At 34.5% G+C, this 9,513-nt stretch overlaps 1 long non-coding RNA gene across 1 annotated transcript; it reads right to left on the bottom strand.

Moving 5' to 3' along the window:
• Positions 1-224: 224 nt before the first annotated feature.
• LOC149784728 (uncharacterized) lies at positions 225-8,195 on the bottom strand. Its single transcript, XR_016413946.1, has 3 exons — positions 8,052-8,195; positions 4,245-4,373; positions 225-558 (listed from the first exon to the last, which is right to left on the bottom strand). It is a non-coding gene; the product is annotated as an uncharacterized LOC149784728 (long non-coding RNA).
• Positions 8,196-9,513: the final 1,318 nt, after the last annotated feature.

Raw genomic sequence — 9,513 nt, 5'->3', positions numbered from 1 at the left:
ATCTCTCTCTCTCTCTCTCTCTCTCTCTCTCTCTCTATATATATATATATATATATATATATATATTCTGCATCTAATGAAAGATAACAAACAACACATGTATATATATGTGTGTGTGTGTGTGTGTGTGTGTATACATATATATATATAGATGATTATAAAGCCACGAAAGAAGTGAGTTGTTCATGATTCCCTATAATGCTTACAGTATATGTTCATCAAGGCATTATTTTAAATTTAAAAACAATAAAATAATATCCTTCATATTCCCTTTTGTGGACTGACATTGTGCAATGTTTATTTACATGCAATACTCTGTTTGTCCTCATAAAGGCAACTACTTCCTGATGCAGATGTGCTGATGTTTGTAGAACATAATTTAATCATTGAAGCTGACTGGAGAAAGCCTCAAAAAAGAAGTTCCCATTAGTGGGAGTTACACTATGAAGTTCCTGCCCCAATGACAGTTTTCTTCCAGTGAAGACTGACTTGAAGAAACAGCTTGCTGTGATTTGCTTAGAATCTGGCACAACAATTTTGGGTCAGAACAAGGAACTCCTGTAAAAGAAAAGTTTATATAAGCTTAAACACTAAAATCTGGTACAACAGTTTATGGTTTGATCAAGGCACTTCTGCTAACATGCTCACTTGATCTCAATCAAAGAGAAGCTAGATCATCTACAGTTTAAATTTAAAAATGCATTTTGCTATATCAGCACTCCAAATGCCCCTATCGTACTGTTGTATCCTCTAGGTAACCTGCCTGATAATGTTTCATAACTATTACATATTTAGTGTACCAAGTAATAATCAAACTTAATTAGCCACATAGCAAACAGGCTAAATAGTTTTGTGACCATTACATATTTAGTGTACAAAGAACCAATCAAACTTAACAACATGGCAGATCATTCAGATATTTAGGTGTTTTGGTTCTGTGAACTGCATTAGCTTCAAATCAAAATAAAGATGTTCAAATTGGAACACTATTCCTACAGGATCATGAACAGTGGAGCACAGATAAAATGGAATGGACTCAGAAATAAGCAATTTTCTACTGCAGGTCCGTGTTTGTACAAATACATTGCTTCCCTCAAATACACAAGTAATGGCTTCTCTCTGTTATATATGTTTTACTTTCAATGTTAAACTTACAACGTATCTTTTGAAGTCAATTGCCTCAAACATTTTCAGCAGAGGTACAACACGTCGGTGTTACACACTGTTGGTTAATTGGCATTACATACTAAGGGAAACAACTCATAAAATCAAATGACTCTGACAGTGACAAAGCTCTAAAATATATGTACAATCCACCAAGGTGTAGATAGGGTTAAAACATCAGAACTTCGGCTTACAAAGAGGTCTTTAAATACTGACTGGACTCAAGTTTTGACTTACAAATTCACTATCTGAAGCATGCCGAATGTTTTTATTTAAAGACAGTGCTGATATTGTATTTTGGATTTATTGTCTGTAGCTTGATTGATGAATGGTCCATACCGTCATTCTAATGACAGTTTTTATATTAATAATGCCTTTATGATAATTCTGCTGACAGTACTGTTACTGCTGACTAAATTTCCTGCATCTATTGCCATGTACACATTTTCAAGACATTTGCCATTAGAAGAGATTACTGCTGGATGTCAGCCAAACAAATCACACATACAGGTGATGACTGCTTATATGGAAAATATAATCAAACCTGTCAATAGTGGATACTATTGCGAATAAGTCAGAATTTCCTGTGTACACAAGTGACCACTGCATATATTTTTACCTTTCAAAAACTTGGTTTCTGAACGAATATCATTCGCTAGAATTATTATTATTCAATGGATTTAAGTTAAAAAAAACAAACTGAAATGTCATCCTTCCAAAACGTTAAGTTCAACTCATGATTCTTGTATCCTGTTCATTTTAATCCATCGTATAATTTAAATAATCACTGATGCTTTAGAAAAAACAAACTAATCACTTTGTATTGTGCACCATGACAAAATACAATGATTTTTTTAGGGGGGAATTAATTTTAATTCTGTAATATTACCTGCTGCTATTGCACCACTTTCCTTTTATGGTGCTAACAAGTTAATTCCTCTACATTAGCACTGGAAGGCAGATAAAAAAAAAAAGTCACCCCAGTCCGACTCCTTAGTTACAGCCTACATATGGAATACCATGGTCTTCTGACTTGGCCCTAATCCAGATTTTAATAATAGTAATTCATTGTAAGTATTAGCGACAGGTGTTGGTTGGGGTGGGAGCTACCAGGATGAGCTAAACTACAGTAAGATTCTGACTTAGTGAAGCACCTGATGACTTTTTCTAGAAAGGTGGGAAGGCAAAATGCGCACAGATGGTACAGTTTTAGACTGAAAGCATACAATGCCCTGGCCTCATAAACTCATACTGAAGATACATACAAGGGGAGAATGATGTTCAGACTTATAGAGAAAAGCCAACATTGGTATATGCCATAATGGGAAAGAATCTTAAGTCAACTGTTGTGGCAGCTATGTTGGATGTACGATTGACACCATTTTCATTTAGGACCATCTAGGTATCATAAGAAGTCATTTGGTGCAAACACCTGTTGATATATCCGGCCATTTGGAGAGGACTAGAGATAATACTATTTTCAAGATATGACCTATCATTTACAGGAGTTGCCATAACAATAGTTTAAAGATGACTGCAGTGGTGGTCACATTAAACAACATAATATAACTAGATTCATTTATGAGCAACTGAACAGCATGAGAAGTCTTCTAGTGAAACCCCACATCATTATGCCTGTTTTGTTCAAGTAGAGTTGTGACAGCACGATGTTGAAGAAGGCTGACATACTAACCGTAATGGATATGAAATCAGGGAAGTGCCATTTTCATTTAGGACCAGCAAGGCATCATAAGAAACATTTTAGTGAAAATCCCATGCTGACATGACTGTGCCATCAGGAGTAGTAGTTATAAGGTTTTCACTCTGCTGCAACGGTTGCCATCTGTACCATTTTTATTTTAAGTCCAACTGGACATCATAAGTCTTTCTGTGAAAACCCATGCTGATATGAATATCCATTTAAGAGTAGCGATACCAATGTTTTCAACAACATGGCTGCCATAGTGGCCATGTTAGATCTCAGATCAGACCTTTTTTATTCAGGTCCTAACTAGACACAATACATGTAAAAAATCCTTTAGTGAAGACCAATGTGGTTAAGAAAATTCATTCAAGAGGAGAAGCAGTAAAAAAATTTCCAGATTTCAAAAATGCATTGTTTTCATGTAAGGTCAATTCGGAGATAAATTTGGGGATAAAGTTTCATGGTGATCTTGTAAGTATTTAAGTGGAGTAGTGATAATAAACTTGTGTTTATGGAAGATCAGATGGCAGACTACAGGATACATATGGACAGACGACATATGTTGGACAACAGAACAGACTATTGCACAAGCACCTCTGGTATATGACCAGTAGCGCAAAAACAGAAAGATATTGTTCCAACATTTACACAAGTTAGGACAAGATATATGGACAAAAACACATTGGAAAGAAAACGTATAATGTTTCCCAAGTTCAATTCTACTACTAGACAGGTCTATCCAGATGAATCTTGAGTTAATATGAAATGAGTGTTTGATACAAAATTTAATGATCACCTTTGATACAAAGTTTGCATAATATCATGTTCCCTCCAATACAAAACATCCCATTATCCCCAATGATACCAATATTTTATCATCCCTTATGATACTAAGTTTTTATGATCTCAGAATCTCCTCTGATCCAACGTTTTGATGATCCCATGATCCCCTCTTATACAAAGATTTTATGATTGCCTCTGATACAAAGATTTTATGATTGCCTCTGATACAAAGTTTGTCATGATGACCTCTAAACAAATTTTTCAAGATCCCATGATGCCCTCTGACACAAATAGAAGCTGCTTCAGCATGAAATATTAGAAATGAGGACTCTCCATTTTAATCATGATGGAAGCAAACAATAGGATTACCGATTGCAGAATCGACTGACCGATTACAGGAGCACTACTGCATAATATGAAAAAATACAAAATTCCAGAATTGTAGTCCACAAAATAACATAATTATCTGACCCATGAAGTGCTGTCAAACATCTGAGTATACATAAATAATCGAAGTAAAACTTTCCGATTCTGAAATGCATTTAGCATTGTTTTTGAATTTATAAGTAGTGCACAAGAATAAGTTACACACATTTGAACATCTGCGGCTGTGGCCATAGAGGCTGATGATTCCATGTAACGTGACTAAGACCCACATCCCAGAAGAGTAAACGTGTTTTGAGGAAATCCCATCTGTACATGAAGGAAAAAGAATGAATACCTGAAAGTATAAAATATACAACAGTTTTAGACTTAAGACCTGTGGAAAATGACTCGGAGTATGCTGATACAAGAAAAAGAAGAAATTAACTGCACACACTCGATTATTAATGGTCAAGTTGATGGCATGATTTTCAATAGATGTTTGCAGCAAATGTAGACCACAGCGATATTTTTCCTTAAATTAGTCACAGAGGAATGGATATGCGTTCCATATAATGGATAAAGGACCTTTTAAATCAGTGTTTAACATAAATAATGATGATAATAATAATAATAATAATAAATTTATATATTGGTTTTTTTTTTCAGTTTTCCTTTTCCCATTCATTATTCCTATGTACCTCACAACCATTCCGTCTACAGTCATGACAACTGAATAGAAAATTATTATATATATTATGAGCAATATGAATATCATATTATTACATTAAATGGAGTGTAATGTTTCAGCAAGTGGTTATGTTGTTTATAGATGGATGTAATAACCATATAATTAATATTAAAAACTCAAATACAATTCTTTTCAGTATAGTAAATGAGTTCTAGTTATTAGTTATGACATTATGTTTAGAGACATGCTAATTTGTTTTTGTGTTTTGTGTTTTGACAGTCATGTTTAAATAAGTTACAAAAATAGCATGACTTTTAGATCCATGAACATTTGAGAAATCTCAGGATTATGTATTCATGACTGTCTGACTGTCCCTCCATTTTACTTCCTTATCCTCTGCTCTCGAACTGCATAGAAACAGGAGAATACATCAATATATGTATTTCAACTTTTTATACCATGGGTGACAGCAGCAAATACTCTTTTTGTTATCACATAAATTAATATGAAAGCATAAACATCCACTGGTGCTTTTTGCCCCTTAAATTACCAGTTTGATTCATTGTGTGACCATATTATTTGTTGACAAGCTCTATTTTTAGACAAGGAAAACTCTACGAACTTCAACCTTTGACCATCTTTAAACACCATTTTCAGCCTTATTAGATCCATCATTAGATTAATTTTAATATTTGTCAACATTTGGAATCAAGCAGAAGAAAAAGAAAACAAAGTAAAAAGTTTGAAAATATATCCAGTAGTGCACCTTTAAGCTACATTGAGGATGAAACTTCCAAGTGTTTGATCACAATTTCATCACTTCACCCAATGGTATTATCAAGAAATAAAAATAACCAAACCAAGGAAAAAAGCATAGCTTTATTTCAAAGCAGAAAAAAATATCTGAGTTTCAGCAACTAATTATAACTTCTAAGAGTGAAGGGAAGTGTGAAGGATGTCTACAAACAAAGAACATGGAAATAGTTATATTTACAATGTGTCTCATTGTTTTACATGTATATATGCATTTGTGTCTTCAGGTAAACTTTGGAAGAGATGTCATGTGTCATTAATTCCTTAAGAAAAATAAAGAGATGAGTTGTTTCTTGGCATGCCTTCTTGTCCAGAAGGGAAAATGTGGCAATCAGCACCATTGGATATCAACTAAAGTCTTGCAAAGAAAACCTCAACAGTGTTAAGACCAGCCATTCAGGTAAAGGAATGATCAAAAGATTTTCAAGATAGCTACCATTTTCATTTATGACCAATACAATACCATAATACGTTTTCAAGGTGAAAACCCCATGTAAATATGACTTTCCATTCAAGAGAAATGATAACATTTTCAAGATCACTGATTGGTATTTTGGATGTGCAGGTAGCACCATTTTCACCTGTGACCTACTTGACCTTAGGTTGAATGTATACTTAAAGTTTCATGTCAATCTACAAACTAGTTTTCAAGCAGCAGCAATAACAAGCATGCTCTAACACATGCATGGACATCCGGCTAATAAGAGAGCTAATAATGGATGAATAGCACCAGATTACAGACAGTGCAATATTACATAATCTATTCAAGTTCAGTAAAGCTAACATATCGTACACATGGAGTGTCCCAGAACATTAAAAGCACTGAAAAATACATTAAATACCTCCAGTTAGAACCACTAGTTGAACACTGGAATTTGATGGAGATCTCCTGCATTTTACTTCTCAGTTTATTGAATTTACCCAATGATAAACATGTACCTGATCACAGGCTACCTCCCAGTTTTGCAAAATTTTGCCAGATATTTACAACACTTAATAAGCCCACCTGCAACGTCATGATGGGTGGGTCATCGTAATATTTTACAGTTTATGCAAACAGCAGAACACTTAAATATGGCAGCAAAAGATGTGTCAGCGATCTTGGTCTGCATTGTCATATGTGAAGAACATAGACCTTCATGTCTCAGTGTAGCATGTGCCAGCAGATCTATATCATCTATACAGTGATAAGTATACAACATAGATTTTGATCAGCCAGTGTAGCATGTATCAGTAGATTTAGGTCTACACTTTAGTAAGAAAACATCACAGGTCTAAAAATATAGCAATTGATCTGCCAGTGTAGCATATGCCAGTAGATATAGGTCTACATTGTAATAAATTAAAAATATAGAACTTGATCTGCCAGTGTATCATATGCCAGTAGATATAGGTCTACACTGTAATAAATTAAAAATATAGAACTTGATTTGCCAGTGTATCATATGCCAGTAGATATAGGTCTACACTATAATAAATTAAAATCATAGACCCTGATCTGCCAGTGCAGCATGTGCCAACATATATAGGTCTACACAATAATAATTTTAAAAACATAGAACTTGATCTGCCAGTGTAGCATGTGCCAGCAGATACAGGTTTACACTGTAATAAATTAAAAACATAGAACTTGATCTGCCAGTGTAGCATGTGCCAGCAGATACAGGTTTACACTGTAATAAATTAAAAACATAGAACTTGATCTGACAGTGTAGCATGTGCCAACAGATATAGGGCTACATGGTAATAATTTTAAAAGCATAGAACTTGATCTGCCAGTGTAGCATGTGTCAGCTGATATAGGTCTACACTGTAATAAATTAAAAACATAGACCTTGATCTGCCAGTGTAGCATGTGCCAGCAGATATAGGTCTACACTGTAATAAATTAAAAACATAGAATTTGGTCTGCCAGTGTAGCATGTGTCAGCAGCTATAAGTCTACATTGCAATAAATTAAAAACATAGAACTTGATCTGCCAGTGTAGCATGTGCCAGCAGATATAGGTCTACACTGCAATAAATTAAAAACTTAGAACTTGATCTGCCAGTTTAGCATGTGCCAGCATATATAGGTCTACACTGTAATAAATTTAAAAATTTGGAACTTGATCTACCAGTGTAGCATGTGCCAGCAGATATAGGTCTACACTGTAATAAATTAAAAACATAGAACTTGGTCTGCCAGTATATCATGTGCCAGCAGATATAAGTCTACACTGTTATAAATTAAAAACATAGAACCGGATAGATCTTGCTCTGACCATGTAGGATGGGTCAGAAGATCTACCTACACTACATATACACTGTTTGCAGATGATGTATATTATACAAGAAAATGCACCACCTGGTCAAGGATTGATGCTGTGCTGGTTGCAAGTGGGAGCATTTAGACTGAACATGATATTTCAGACTTGATCCATCCTTTTCCATGATATATATGTCATACTGACTTGATCTTTCCATTAACATATATGATTCATTCAGACATGATCCATCCCTATTATTACCACTGTATCATTATCAAGTTACCCATTGCTTTTCAAGAAAAGAACACCATTTCCTCATGCTTGTGATATTTTCTGCAGTTTCCTGGTCAAAATATAACATCGGTTTTATCTTCTCAAAGAATTCATTTGTGAAAGGTCCACCACTGTGAGAAACAGCAGGGTTTTTTTTGCTTCAATCTGAAAGAAAAATTTAGTTTTTACTTACAAAACTTTAGTGAAGAAACAAAACTGGAAATTTCTTTTAACTAAACATAACTGCAAAAATATGAACTTTCAGCCCTTCTAAAGTTTAATCTAAAATACTAATTTTTCTATTGTGGAAATATCTGCCATAACTTTTGAGAAATTTGAGGCTGACATTGAAATAATGTTTAAAATAGAGGTACATACAACTTATGTCATACTCAAATTGTAACGAACAAAAATGGGTGAAAGTTGATTTTAAATAATCATTGTCATATTGTACCCGAACAAATTCCTTCCATTTTGTATAAAGGTCAATTTAGTTGAGGTGGATGCATGCAAAAGCTCTCTTTATGGTCAGGTGGTCCTTATATTCGGGAAGATATTGATGAATACTAAAGCTGTCATTATGTCAGGTGTTCTTTATTTGCAGCAAGATATGTATTGATTTCTGTATTAAAGGGCCTTTAAACTTTGCCATTCTAATCAGATAATCCATTTGTTATATTACTCCACCTTAAAAAAGTCATTGTTTCTCTTTGACAGATACAATAATCCATTCTTTGATTTTTCATAGAACTTATTGGTCTGATAGCAGTACTAAAAAAGGCATTTCTTCTTTCTCTCCTCCATTTGTATCTTTTGTTTCCAGACTTCCCTGCCAAAGAAACATTTAGGAGTACAAAATATAACCAGGGTGTTGTCATCGGTATGCAAGTTGCCTCATTACCTGATAATTATCATATTTATCATGAAACATTGAGAATTGGTTTGTATTTATATCTTTGTTATCTCCCACTTTCAATGTTAAAACATTTATTGTGTGTGTGTGTGTGTGATTAGGATTTGTAATGTAGTTCTAACAATTTTTCAGTCATATTGCTACTACGTCTGCAGTGTGGCAGTCTATAGTGATGTCTAGCACTGAGGTATCATGCTGCAGACATGCAGCATGATGTCCCACCCAGTCACATTATCCTGACACCAGGCAGACCAGTCCTAACACTAACCTCTTAATGCCGAGATCCATGCAAGGCAATTGTTAGTACCATTTTTGTAAGTCTCTGGTATGATTCAGCCAGGGTTCGAACCCACGACCTCCCGCTTCCGTGGCAGACGCTCTAACCACTAGGCCACTGGAGCAGTCAAAAACATTTATGAATTCTCAGACATGTATTATGTTAATGATCTGATTTATTTACAATAACCATCAAAGCTAACCTTTATTTTCAAAGGAATTACGTTAATTGAATTTGCCAGGTTTCTGCCAATAGCAATCAAATCATATAGTTCAACCATGA

This window comes from Sinohyriopsis cumingii, chromosome 14 (assembly GCF_028554795.1).
Source record: "Sinohyriopsis cumingii isolate HCF-2022 chromosome 14, ASM2855479v2, whole genome shotgun sequence".
Taxonomy (NCBI): Eukaryota; Metazoa; Mollusca; class Bivalvia; order Unionida; family Unionidae; genus Sinohyriopsis; species Sinohyriopsis cumingii.
Note: the sequence above shows the minus strand (reverse complement) of the source record. Positions and strands in the feature narration are given on the sequence as shown.